This window comes from Sus scrofa, chromosome 6 (assembly GCF_000003025.6).
Source record: "Sus scrofa isolate TJ Tabasco breed Duroc chromosome 6, Sscrofa11.1, whole genome shotgun sequence".
NCBI classification, from domain to species: domain Eukaryota; kingdom Metazoa; phylum Chordata; class Mammalia; order Artiodactyla; family Suidae; genus Sus; species Sus scrofa.
In genome coordinates, this window is record NC_010448.4 from 32,064,087 (window position 1) to 32,077,907 (window position 13,821).

Genomic DNA, 13,821 nt, shown 5'->3' on the forward strand with positions numbered 1-13,821 from the left:
AAGATACTGAGTGTAAGTTCCCTGTGCTATATAGTAGGTCCTTGTTATTTAATGAAACGTACTTTTTTAAAGGCTGGCCAAAGGTCTGCTTGCTCCAAAATAACAGGACTGCTAACTCTTTGGATAAGCCTAACCAAGGCTCATGAGCAGAGCAGCAAATTCAGTCATTCGTTGGATTTAGTGCCTTAAGCCTCCTCTCCTGCCCCATCCCTCTCCAGCGTTCCTTGCACCCCAGTCCCCAGACACGGACAAATGATAACCGTAGGAACAGCTGAAAATTGTGATGCCGACGAATCTATATTGGAACAAAATTCAGCATCCCACAAAACTGCTTTTTGGTTGCAGGAGGCTGTTCTTGGGAGGTACACAGCAAGTCATCCCGAAATGTGGGGACAGTGAATCAGTGGTAGGTACATAAGATGTCTGTGATTACTGATCTGCTAAAGTTCTTAAGGATAGGACAGGATGTGCCTCTGGACAAAGCAGGAAGAGCAAGGCCTGGAAATCAAATCAAGGCTTGACAATGGAAAAAAAAAAAAGCCAACTGTATTAACATTAGCTGAAGCAATATTACATAGAGAGAAATGGTGAGATGTGAGGAGCTGAGGAAAAGCAGTAAGAAGGAGCACATCTTTGGGAGTTTACCTTGCCTCCCACCAGAGTAATGGGAGCTCTGGAAACCCTTGAGCATTACAGGCAGCTCAGAGCTTCCCCGAATCCTCTCTTGATAAGGATCTTAAGGTTGGTCCAGGGAGCAATGGGAAGGCAAAGATTTGGTAATTGATTAGTCATGTCTATCGTGAGCACAGGGGTGGGCGATTAGACCAGCCCCCCTGCCATTCTGGACCCTTGCGCGCCCCTCAGAGGATGGAAATATCTTAAGTCATCCTGGCTATTAAAATCATTCATCTTGCTCACCTTGTTTTGATTCCGTGAATACCAACCTCCTAACTAGATTTTGGCAACCCATGTGACTTTCCTACAGGGGAAAGAATGTGCTGACAGGCTGACATAAAGTTCTCAGGCTGCTTCTCAGTGCTTGTCCCACTGTGATTTAATATATTTGTGGTCTGGCTTCCTCACCAGGCTGCTGTGAATTTGGTTAGCCTGTCCCTTTCAGCCTGATTAGCTCCACGTGCACAAAAGGAGCTCCATCTCTGACCTGCAGATGAGCCTTGCCAGCCTCCAGCTCCCCTGCCATGCTGGCCCTGAGGGGTTCTTCTCTTGACATTGCTAGCCGGCTACTCGGTCATGTCAATCACCCCAACCACAGCCATCTACCCAGAGCCCAGAATGAGCTGTGGGAGGCCTGTGAAAAGAGTGCTACAGCCACCAAAATAACCTTATATGTTCTGCTGAATAAAAAAGAATAAGGAAGAGAGATTGGGGGGAGATGCCAAGAATACGCAATAGAAAACAAGCAGAAGGAGTTGGCAGTGTTTAATCTAGAGCCAGGAAGATCTGGGAGGCCCAACTGCTTCCCTGTCATCAAATATCTGAAGGCCTGCAGTGATGAAAAGGGGATGGATTTGTTCCCTGGGGCTCCAGAAGAAAGTATGAGAACCAAGGGGTGACAGACACAGGGAGATAGATTTCAGCTAGATAAAAAAGAGGAACTTTTAAAGGCAGTTTTCCTCTAATAGCAATAATTCACTTGTCATCTTCACTTTTTTCCTTTCTTCTTTCTTTGATCAAATTTGCGAGAAACGGGAGTTCCCGTCGTGGCCAGCGGAAACAAATCGGACTAGGAGCCACGAAGTTGTGGGTTCAAGCCCTGGCCTCACTCAGTGGGTTAAAGATCCGGTGTTGCTGTGAGCTGTGGTGTAGGTCTCAGACAAAGCTAGGGTCCCACGTTGTTATGGCTGTGGCATAGGCCAGCAGCTGTAGCTCCAACTCGACTCCTAGCCTAGGAACCTCCATATGCCGCATGACTGGGTCACCATGCTGTACAGTAGAAAATTGGCAGAAAGCTGTAAACCAACTATAACAGAAAAAAAAAAATCATTGTATTAAAAAAAAAAAAGAAAAAAATTTGAGAGAAGCAGTGTAATCTTTCCATGAGGAACACAAATTGGAGTGGGAATGCCTGGTTCATTTTCTAGTTCTATCACCTACTAGCTACATTAACTTTGGCAAGTTACCTTACTTTCCTATGTCTATTTCCTCTGCTAATATTAGTACCTACGTACTTAACCCATGTGATTATGGTGAGGAATAACTAAATTATACTTGTAAAGTGTTTAGAAGAGCACCCAGCAATAAGTGGTAGCAACTATTATTTTAAATTACAATTTCATACCACCTATACTATTATTTAATATTTTTCTTTAAATAGACATTATTTATATAAATTTATTTATTTTAATTTTTTTTGGTCTTTTTAGGGCCGCACCTGCAGCATATGGAGGTTCCCAGGCTAGGGGTCTAATTGGAGCTGTAGCTGACGGCCTAAACCAGAGCCACAGCAATGGTGGATCCAAGCCACATCTGCAACCTACACCACAACTCATGGCAACGCCAGATCCTTAACCCACTGAGCAAGGCCAGGGATTGAACCTGCAACCTCATGATTCCTAGTCAGATTCATTAACCACTGAGCCATGAGGGGAACTCCTTTATAAATCTATTTTAAAGGAAACTTTCTATTACTTTTGTAAATGCAAAGCCAGAAACACTTGCCCTGTATAGATAGAAACTGTACAACCAAACATAAAACAATGTTATTAAATTTTAGCTAGCTACTGTTGCCTGTTCCACGCCCTAATTTTGAGGACGGCTCTCTTTTCCATAAGGAGACAAGCAAGTTACAAAAAACGGTCTGGTACTTCACTGAGACTTTTTTGGTTGACTGTAGTCAGAAGGAAGAGTCTGGCAAGTTCAAGGAAGTGAAACACCAGTGCAGCTGCAACTCCTGCTCTGGGGAGAGAGAGCAGGGAGGGCTGGGGAGGGAGACAGGGCAAGATCAAAGGGATGGTTTAAAAAGGAAATACCTCTCCTAGAATGTGACTTTGTGATCTTTTGCACCATGGAACCATCTCACAGGGCACCCAGGGGGTAGGATTAGCACACTTTCGAAAGCAAGGTCAGAGATACTTTGTAGCCCACAGTACTCATCAGCGCCCCCTGGAGGATGCCCACAGACAGTCCCCCAGACACACCAGCTGCCTCTCACTTCCTACTTGAAGGTATGTTCTGGCTGCAGGGTGTATGCTCCAGGCTGCATGCAGAAGTAGAGGGATGCTGGGGTGCACCATCTCTCCAAGCATCCCCAGAGAGATTAAGCTCTTTGCTCCATGGTAACTCATTCATCAACACATCCTTTACTTGGCCCTCCTCCCCTCCCCGGTCCACTTCACTGTCACCAGGCCCTCTGGGATTACCTCCCAAAGAAATTCCTGGCACTCTAACCCTTGTCTTATGATCTGCTTTGGGGAAATCCCAACTATGGCACAGTTTAAACTTCTGACAGCGGAATGAGTTGCCCAGTGAGTAAGTTCCATTTTATTGGAGCACTCAAGATTTAGCTGAGAATGTTCCATGAAGATTCATGGATCAGGTAAGAATTCAACTGGAAGGACATTTAGTATCCTTCTGACACTTAGGTCTCATGATTCTAGATCAAGAGTTGGCAAACTACAGCCCACAGCCACTCCACTGCCTGTTTTGATACAGCCCGTGAACTAAGAAAATATATTTTTTAAATATACATATATACACACACACACACACACACACACACACACATATATAAAGGAAATACCTAATATATATATTAGCTTTTTAGGGCCGCACCCGTGGCATATGGAGGTTCCCAGGCTCAGGGCTGAATCAGAGCTGTAGCCGCCAGCCTACACACCACAGCCATAGCAATGCCAGATCTGAGCTGTGTCTGCAAACTACAGCACAGCTCATGGCAACGCCGGATCCTTAACCCACTGAGTGAGGCCAGGGATCGAATCTGCAACCTCATGGTTCCTAGTCAGATTCATTTCTGCTGAGCCAAGAGGGAACTCCTACAATTTTAAATGGTTGGAAAAAAAATCAAAACAAGATTTATGTGGCCCTCAGATTTCAGTGTCCATCAATAAAGCTTTTTTTATTGATAAAGTTTTATTGGAACATGGCTATACTCACTCATTCCCAAATCATCAGTAATAATTTTATTTTTAAAACAACAGAGCATGAGAGTCTACTGTACAGAACAGGGAACTATCCAAGCTCTTGGGATAGAACATGATGGAAGATAGTATGAGAAAAAGAATGTGTATAGATGTATAAATGGGTTACTTTGCTGTACAGTAGGAATTGGCACATTATAAATCAACTATACTTTAATAAAAAGAAAATAAGCTAAAAGGGCATGAGACCTTTTCTTGCCCACCCTCTGACCACTGTCTGAAATGTTCTCATCCATGCTTGATGGCTTCATTCAGGATGGATTCATTCCTCCTCAAATAAAACAAATATCCAGCCCAGGACCATGTCCTGAGTGAGATCTTAGATCAAAACTCAAATGTCTGTTCAACATTGGATTAAGAGGAGGGTGAGGAGGTGGGTGTTGCTGCTTACTGGTGGTGTGACTTGGAACAGGGCATTTAACCGCATGGGGTATCAATTTCATCACCTGTCAAAGGCGGAAATGATGCTGCCCAGCCTGCCAGGATTACTGGACAAGAGAGCTGCCCACAAAAAAAAAAACACAGTGCCACCTGGCCCAGCCTCTCTCTCCAGCGTTATCATATGACTGGACCTCTGCTTCCTCTGACCACCACACTCCCTGCACACTGGCTCTCCTTGAGCTCCTTGACTTTGCCAAGCTCTTGGCTACCTCTGGGCCTTTGCACATGCTGCCTTTTTTTTTTTGCCTGAAACACCTTTTTTCTCATCCCCCCTCTCCACTGCCCCTTGGCTTGGCTGCTTCTCAGCCTTTCTGACCCCCAATCCAAGACAGGCCCCTTCTGGATGCTGCTCCATCTTTATGCTTGATTTTCTCATCCCACGTGTAGCAATGTCTAATTATAGTCAATTAAAAATATTTTTTATTATTATCATTTTTTGCTTTTCAGGGCCACACCAGCAGCACATGGAGGCTTCCAGGGTGGGGGTCAAGTCGGAGCTGAAGCTGCCAGCCTACACCACAGCCACAACAATGTGGGATCCGAGCTGCATCTGTGACCTATACACCACAGCCCATGGCAAAGCTGGATCTCCAACCCACCGAGCAAGGCCAGGGATCGAACCCACAGCCCCATGGTAGTCAGATTCTTTTCTGCTTCGCCACAACAGGAACTCCCAATTATAGTTAATTCTCATCTTCGTAGTGGTTATGTTCTATAAAGTTGCCATGAACACGGAATTAGCAAATACGGAACCTTTGCTCCTAAGGGAAAAACCTAAGGTTAGGTTTCTGTAAGCCTCTGGTCCCATTTTCATCAACAGATTGATATGTAACCTTGTTTTATGTGTGTTTCTGTTTCAAGACCCCTTATTTAAATATGTACTGTTGAGTAAATCAACTATAATTAAAAAACTTTTGTAAAATAAATATATGCCATTGATTCGTTCACAATGAATTCACAGCCAGTACCACTACAACCCATGCCTGAACAAAGCGTATCTAACATGCATTTTCTCTATAAGGCACATGGCAGCCTTCATGTGCTTAAGGGTGCTAGACACTATATTCGGGGGTGATTTTTAAACAGCAAAATCACCAACACGAAGCACAAAAATGCAAAACGAAACAAAACAAAAAACCATGGCACTAAACAGACCACAAAAAGGACGCTTGTTTATAGTTCTCGGAGCTGAAACAAGAAGGCAGAGTGACATCTTGTTTTGATCTCAGCTGGGAACATGTGTGTTGGCAACTGAAATTTTTGGCCACACTGTTCACATCCATGTATGACCATGAAAAGTGCTACAGATACTGATTTGGGGGTTACAAATAAATTTGAGTGAGTGGGAGAATTGGTAAATACACAATCTGCAAATAATAAGAACCTACTGTACTTTCTTCTCATTTCTCTCATTTGCTAGTGTGTAAGTACACTGGGGGCTGGTTCACCTCTTACCACTTTATCTCTAGCATCTGGAAAATTGCCTGGTACATAGTAGGCCCTCAGTAATCAGTACCGTTTATGAACGCATGAGTCAGTTCAGCGAAAGTGCTTTGGCAGAAATGACAGCTAGTGTTTACGGAGGAGACACTATAAGCTGCCCTGTGTGAAGTGCTTTTTCTATGTTCTCTCCATCAATAAGGGAAACAGCAGATTATTGCACTTTTTTTTGGTCTTTTTTGTCTTTTTAGGGCTGCACCCGTGGCATATGGAGGTTCCCAGGCTAGGGGTTGAATCGGAGCTACAGCTGCCGGCCTACACCACAGCTATAGCAGCTTGGGATCTGAGCCACATCTGTGACCTACACCACAGCTCACAGCAATGCCAGATTCTTAATCCACTGAGCGAGGCCAGGGATTGAACCTGTGTCCTCATGGATGCTAGTCAGATTTGTTTCGGCTGAGCCATAAAGGGAACGCCCAGATTATTTTACTTTTGCCAGGGGCTCTGGAATCAGACTGCCTGGGTTCAAACACAGGGTCTGCCTCTTATTATTTAACCCTGAGCAAGTCTCTTGGCCTCTCTGAGCACCGGCTCCTCAGCTATGGTGAGGAGTCAGTGTGGCAATGCAGAGAAAGTATTTAGCACAGTGGCCGGCACAAGCAGACCCTGGCGGTCAATCATTCCCACAGCAACTCTCAGACCTTTCTGCTCCACTCCCATTTTGCAGATGAAGAAACTCAGGCGAGGAGTGGATCCATGAGTTTTTCAAGGGTCATCCAGCCCAGGAAGGGCTGGCTCTGGGGACTCCAAGCCCATGCTCACAACCGCTTTGCTGTATGCGCAGCATTTACTAAAATTATAATGGCAGCTCCAGGAGGCCCCCTGAACTTCCTGTGGGATCAGGATAAGGAGAACCCCCCCCCCGCAAGAGTCTTCTTTCATATTCTACATCTGTGTCTTTCTGTTCCCTGTCCACTTTCAAGTTCAACCTCTTTAGAACCAGCCCTGTGGGGAGGGAGGATGTTGGTTTGTTATCTTGGGTTTGACAGCTCAAAGGAGATGTTTCCTGTCAAAGGCATGCTGAAGAAGGAGGAGGAGAAGCAGCAGCAGCATTCTTCGCTGCAACAACTGTCGGCCGCTTTATTTTCTACAATCTTTTTAGATCAAGGGTCCTTAGACTTGATGGCTAGTTGGAATCTCCTGGGAAGCTTTAAATTTCCAGATGCCCAGGCCCCAACTCAGACCACTTACATCTGAGTCTCGGAGGAGGGTGGGGTGAGAGGGAAACGGGGCATCAGTATTTTTCAGTGCTTCCCAAGCGACTCCAACGTGCAGGCAAGTTTGAGAAATGGTGTTTTGGATCTAATGTGCACTCAGCTCCAACGCTGCAGTCGCTTTGGGTAACAGAAACTCTTTTTTTTTTTTTTTTTCCTCCTAGGACTGGCTGTTCGGGAATCTGAGCAGGCTTTCCAGAGGCACCGGCTAGTGGAGGATGTGTGTGTGCGAGAGACCCGGGGTCCTGCTCTGCCTCTAGGCCTGGCTTGGAGATGCCGGGTCTCCGGGTTCCCGCAGGCACCCACACGTGCGGCCGCGGCGACGAGTCTGGTCATCTGCGGAGACGGCCAGCGGGGCTCGGCGGCCGCCACGCTGCCCACCCCAACCACAGAGGTTCGCAGGAGACGCCCGGGGCTCAGGAATCTTACCTTGGCTGCCGGCGCTGCCCTCCAGTTCCCGGAATCCTGGGACTCGGGTTCGATCTGTCGCCGGGCTCGGCGGTCGCTCTCGTCTGCGCCGGAGAGGCGCCCACCAAGAGCTCAGGCGCCACCTAGTGGGCGAGGGGCGGCCGCGCAGGGAATCGGTTGGGAGGTGGGAGCGCAGGCGGATTCAGGCGGAAATGCAGCCCGGGCTTCCCACGTGGGCGGTTTTCCAACAAGCTGCGCACCCCGGGCACACATCCCGGCTGGGTGGGACGGCCTTCACTCCCTGAAGGGCGCTAGGACCTGAACTTGCTGAACTTTCTGTTGGGAGCTCGGAGGGGCAGCCAGACCCTGGCTGCTGGCCTGAGAGCCATCCTGGGATTTTCCTGGCCCGACTCGGGGATCTTAGCCTTTCATCCAGAAGCTTTTCAATTTGGCATAGCCTGCCCTTTAAATATGCTGGGAACATCAGAAGATGCAAGGGACCTGGGTTTCTCTCAAGGCCGGGAGGCCTTTTCTCTACTTCTCTACTAGTAACCCTCTTTTGGCCCTGCCTAACCCCCCTCCACTGCCGCCACCCCCCGTCCCCGCCCCAGCCGTTGCCTTCCTTCCCGGTTCCCTCCAGTCTCTTTGGCTGAACTTCATTAATCGCCCAGTCTGTGTCACATTCTGTAGAGTCTGGAGACACAGGTCCCTTAGGAATTGGCAAGTTGATGTTTATGTTTCTGAACCGGATGCCATTGACATTTTTTTTGGTTGGGGCCATCCTGGCACTGCAGGGCATTTAAGACCCCTAGAATAGCCACCCTTTAGTCACCGAGACAACTAAAACCAACATTTCATATTTCCAATTGTCTCCAGGGTTGGAGGAGCACTGCCCTTGACTGAGCACCTATTAATTGGTTCTCAAGGTCAGGAAGATGGTGGATTATTTTAAATGTGTACATTTCATTTATTTCTTCCTTCAATAAATGTTAACTGAGCACCTACTATGTGCCGCTTTCCTATGCACAAGGGTTATGACGCAGACTTAAGCACCTCAGAATCTCTGCCTTTGTTGAATTCACATTTATGTAACACTTATTAACACTTATTTTTTATTAATTTTTTAGTGATTTTTATTTTTTCCATTATAGATGGTTTACAGTGTCCTGTCAGTTTTCTACTGTACAGCACAGTGATCCAGTCTCTCTCTCTCTCTCTCTCTCTCACACACACACACACACACATACACACACACACACACATGCATATATATACACACATTCTTTTTCTCACATTATCCTCCATCCTGCTCCATCACAAGTGATTAGATATAGTTCCCAGTGCTATACAGCAGGATCTCCTCGCTTATACATTCCATATCAACACTTTTAACACACAAAAATGCAAAGCTATGTGATTGAGTTCTTAAGTACATGATTTTTTTTTCTTTTTTGTCTTCTAGGGCCGCACCCCCAGCACATGGAGGTTCCCAGCCTAGGGGTCTAAGCGGAGCTACAGCTGCTGGCCTACACCACAGCCACAGCAATGCCAGATCCAAGCTGTGTCTGCAACTTGCACCACAGCTCACAGCAACACCAGATTCTTAACCCACTGAGCAAGGCCAAGGATCGAACCCACGACCTCATGGTTCTTAGTCAGATTCGTTAACCACTGAGCCATGATGGGAATTCTCATGATGTTTTTTTCTTTCATTTTTTAGAGTTTTATTGAGGTATAGCTGACTTACAATATTGTGCTGTGGACTTGTTTTTCAAAAATATATCAATTTTGGGAGTTCCCATCGTGGTGCAGCAGAAGCGACTCTTACCAGGAAACATGTTGCAGGTTCGGTCCCTGGCCTCGATCAGTGAGTGGGTTAAGGATCCAGCGTTGCTGTGAGCTGTGGTGTAGGTCGCAGATGTGGCTCGGATCCCGAGTTGCTGTGGCTGTGGTGTAGGCCGGTGGCTACAGCTCCGATTAGACCCCTAGCCTGGGAACCTCCATATGCCGCAGGTGTGGCCCTAAAAAAAAAAAAGACCAAAAAAACCCACCAATTTTGGAGTTCCCATAATGGTGCAGTGGAAACGAATCCAAGAACCATGAAGTCATGGGTTCGATCCCTGGTCTTGCTCAGTGGGTTAAGGATCTGGCATTGCTGTGACTCTGGTGCAGGCCAGTGGCTACAGCTCTGATTAGACCCCTAGCCTGGGAACCTCCATATGCTGTGGTGCAGCCCTCAAGAGACAAAAAGATTAAAAAAAAAATCAATTTATATGGCGCCAAAGGCAGAGAATGCCCTGGTGTTGGAGACAATTTTGCAAAAGCAGTTTCTTCTTTTAAGGCAGTTTATCTCTGCGGAGATATCTGGGGGTAAGTTCACCAGTGGAAATATTAGAGACACTTTGTGACAGAGGCCTGTGCCAACCCCTCTACCCCCATCTGCATCTACCTGCTTAATCTTTGTCCTCTCTGTGCTGGTGTCAGGTGCTCAGAGCAGAGGAGGAGGGAGAGGTACATTGCCCACTGTACCTGTGAGCAATGCCAGGAGGGGCAAGGGGTGGGTGTGTGTGAAGGACAGGGACCAGGGAACACCTCAGCCTCTTCAGGGCCAGCTGGTGCCCTGGTGAAGGTGAATCGGTCAGACAAGGGTACATGTTCTAGTCTGTCACTTTAAAGTGTCTGAGTCACTTCCAGAATGCTCTTGCCTCAGTTCTTGCGAGGGCTGCCTCCTCCTGCCCACACTCCACCCTACTGTGCCCCAAGGCCTGCCTGGGCAAAGTCCTGGATTATAACCTCTGCGATTCTGATGCCAGGTATCATGTGATGAGGTTAAAGTTTTCCTTAGGACTTGCTCCTCTGAGTTCTCCTAGCATTTGGCTCATTTCACTAATCACAGTCTTTTGGAAACTATAGTTTTGGAAACTACCGATCTCCTTGAGGGTCTGCACCATGTTTGATAAGTGGAAGTAGTGTCAATAATAATAATAATAACTATTATTTGTAATGCATTAGGAAGTAAGTTTTTTGTTTTTTGTTTTGTTTTTTTTTTGTTTTTTTTGGCTGTGCTTCTGGCATGCAGAAGTTCCTGGGCCAGAGATTGAATGCATGCCACATCAGTGATTTGGGTCACATCGGTGACTTCAGCTCCATCAGCAACAACGTCAGGTTCTTAACCCACTGAGCCACCAGGGAACTCCACGGCACTAAGAATTTTAGATTGACTAGTTTAATTCTCACAGCAATCCAATGAAGTAACCACTATTATTTCCCCCATTATATTGATAAAGAAACTGAGACTCATAATGCTTAGGTAATTTGCCCTGGGTGGCAGAGTTAGCAAGAGGTGTGGCCAGAACCTGAAGTGCCCACCTGCAAGACGTTTGCCTTTAAGCATTAACAACTGTTGACTGAGCACCTGGACAACTATGCTGGACACTGTGTTTTAGATATCGGAGAGGATGGACAAGAGACCATTTTTTTCATCCCTCTGTGCTCTTGTTCCATCCGTGCTTTCCTTCAAAGGGTGAATTTTGTTCGCTGCATTTTTTTTTTTTTTTTTTTTTAGGGCCATACCTGTGGCACATGGAAGTTCCTTAGCTAGGGGTTGAATCAGAGCTACAGCTGCTGGCCTACACCACAGCCACAGCAATGCCAGATCCGATCCACATCTGCGACCTACACTACAGCTCATGGCAATGCGGGATCCTCAACCCACTGAGCGAGGCCAGGGATCGAACCTGCAACCTTATGGTTCCTAGTTGGATTCAATTCTGCTGCGACACTATGGGACCTCCAAGATAAATATTTTAAATAAATTCATAATGTTGTGAGATGTAATCTATATAACCTCTTTATATGTAACCTATATAAAGAGGTAGGCAAGAGCTTTTATCTTCTAGAATGATGCTCCATGAAAAAGGATGAGCACCCTCTATTGTCCATAGTGGATGGAGCTAGAAACGAAGGCACAGGCAGGATGTCAGGACCTGGCAGAAGGAGAAGGAGGGAAGGAAGGAGGCAAGGATGCCAGAGAAGGGGCAGGGTGCCCATCCCAGGAAGTGCACTTGATCTTGTGAGGCTGACCCTGTGGACTGAAGATCAACCTGACTTGGGAGTGGGTGGGTCATGGTAGGTTTATGATCAGCAGGAGTAAGTCTGGTCACTTTCTGGTCATGAACTGCACCTGCAAACCCTGCCAGATATTATGAAGTGTGTTTGCAGGATGACTTAAATGCTGTCTCACTGATTCTTCCCCAAAGTCCAGGAAAATGAGAGTCAGAGACGTTAGGTAACTTGCTGAAGGGCACACAGCACGTACACTGTAGGGTTAGGATTCAATCCCGGGTTCCTCTTACGCTGAATCTGGTGCTTCTAACCGTGACCCTTAGCCGCCTCTCCATAAATGAATGGCGAAGCGAACTGAACTCCTCTGGAGGGATTAGCATTTCTTCCTTTTGGCCGGGATGCCTTTGCCTCCTCTGCCAGCTCATATTCTGCTCATCCTTCTCGGTCCAGCTCAAGGAAGCCCTACCATATCCCTTCTTCAGTGTGAGCTTTTCTCTGTATTACAGCACTTACTACATTCTGCCTCATAGTTGAATTCCCTGCAAAGACATCACTTCACTCAATAGATTCTATGATCTTGAGAGCAGGACCCATGTGGATGGGTGCTATATAGTCTGTTTCCCTCCCCACATCCTCTCTCCTTTTCCACTCTGCTCTGCATCCTGAGAGGCTGACTGAAATGGGCAAGACCAAAGGCCTCTGTGCCCACGGGCTTCAAGCTGGGTTTGGCCAATGGGAGCCCTGGAGGGCACAGAGGGAGGGAAGAAAATGAGGGTGGGATGCTTCTGGCCTCAGCCCCCTTCCTGTAGGTGCCTTGGGCCAGCCACTTCCCTGCCCTACAGACAGCTGTGAGGCGACGCTCTGCACACCGCCCTCTCTGCCTCCACAGCCAGGCCTCCTTAATTGCATTTCACTAAGGTTCTGGAAACCACACAACACCCCAAATGGAACCTTGTACCATGTGGCTCAATAAACAGCTGTGGAGCTAAATTAGGGGCAGGTGTGTGTGTTGGTTTGTTTGTTTGTTTGAATGAAAAGCAAGGGAGAAAGAATTTTAAATGATCTTGAGAACAAGGACCAGATGGCAAATAAGCTTCTGGGCTCCTGGCAAACAGTTCTTATTTATTTTTTTGTTTGGATGATCTTAATTTCTGTTTCTTAAGTTAATATAGAGCAAATTTGACTTTAAAAATTTTTGGTGTACAATTCTATGACTTTCAGGACATGTATAAATTTGTGTAACTATCACCATAATTAAGACACAGAACACCAAAAATTCTCAAGCTGTCACTTTGTCATGGTGCTTCTGATCTGTTCCCATCCTTACATTTTTGTCTTTTTGAGAACATCTTGTAAATGAAATTAAACAGTAGGTAACCTTTTGATACTGGCTTCTTTCACTTATGAAAATCTTTGAAATTCATCAAACTTGTTACATGTAATAACGGTTTCCAATTTTTTTTTTTTTTTTTTTTTGTCATGCCAAGGGATCGAACCTGAGGCAGAGCTGAGACCTATGCCACAGCTGCAGCAATGCCAGATCCTTCACCCACTGTGCCCGACTGGAGATGGAACCAGTGCCTCCACAGGGACAAGCCAGATCATTAACTCACTGCACCACAGAGGGAACTCCAAAATGCTTTTTTTTTTTTTTGTCTTGGTTGTGCTCACGGCATGTGGAAGTACCCTGGTCAGGGATTGAATCCACACCATAGCAGTAACCAGAGCCACAGTGGTGAATGTCAGGGCCCTTAACCTATTGAGCCACCAGGGAACTCCCTATATTTTGTACATAGTTATAGTTAAGGAAGCATTTTAAAGCTGAAAATATTTTGAAAGTATCCTACAGAGGAGTTCCCATCGTGGCGCAGCGGGAAACAAATCCAACTAGGAACCATGGGGTTGCAGGTTCGATCTCTGGCCTTGCTCAGTGGGTTAAGGATCCAGTGTTGCCGTGAGCTGTGGTGTAGATCACAGACGTGGCTCAGATACTGTGTTGCTGTGGCTCTGGT

General features: G+C 46.4%; 1 protein-coding gene across 1 annotated transcript in view; it reads right to left on the reverse strand.

Moving 5' to 3' along the window:
- CHD9 (chromodomain helicase DNA binding protein 9) overlaps positions 1-7,889 on the reverse strand; it is a 242,106-nt gene extending 234,217 nt beyond the window's left edge. The window contains 1 exon segment of the mRNA XM_021094174.1: positions 7,766-7,889. The gene's annotated coding sequence lies outside the window, so the exon portion shown is untranslated.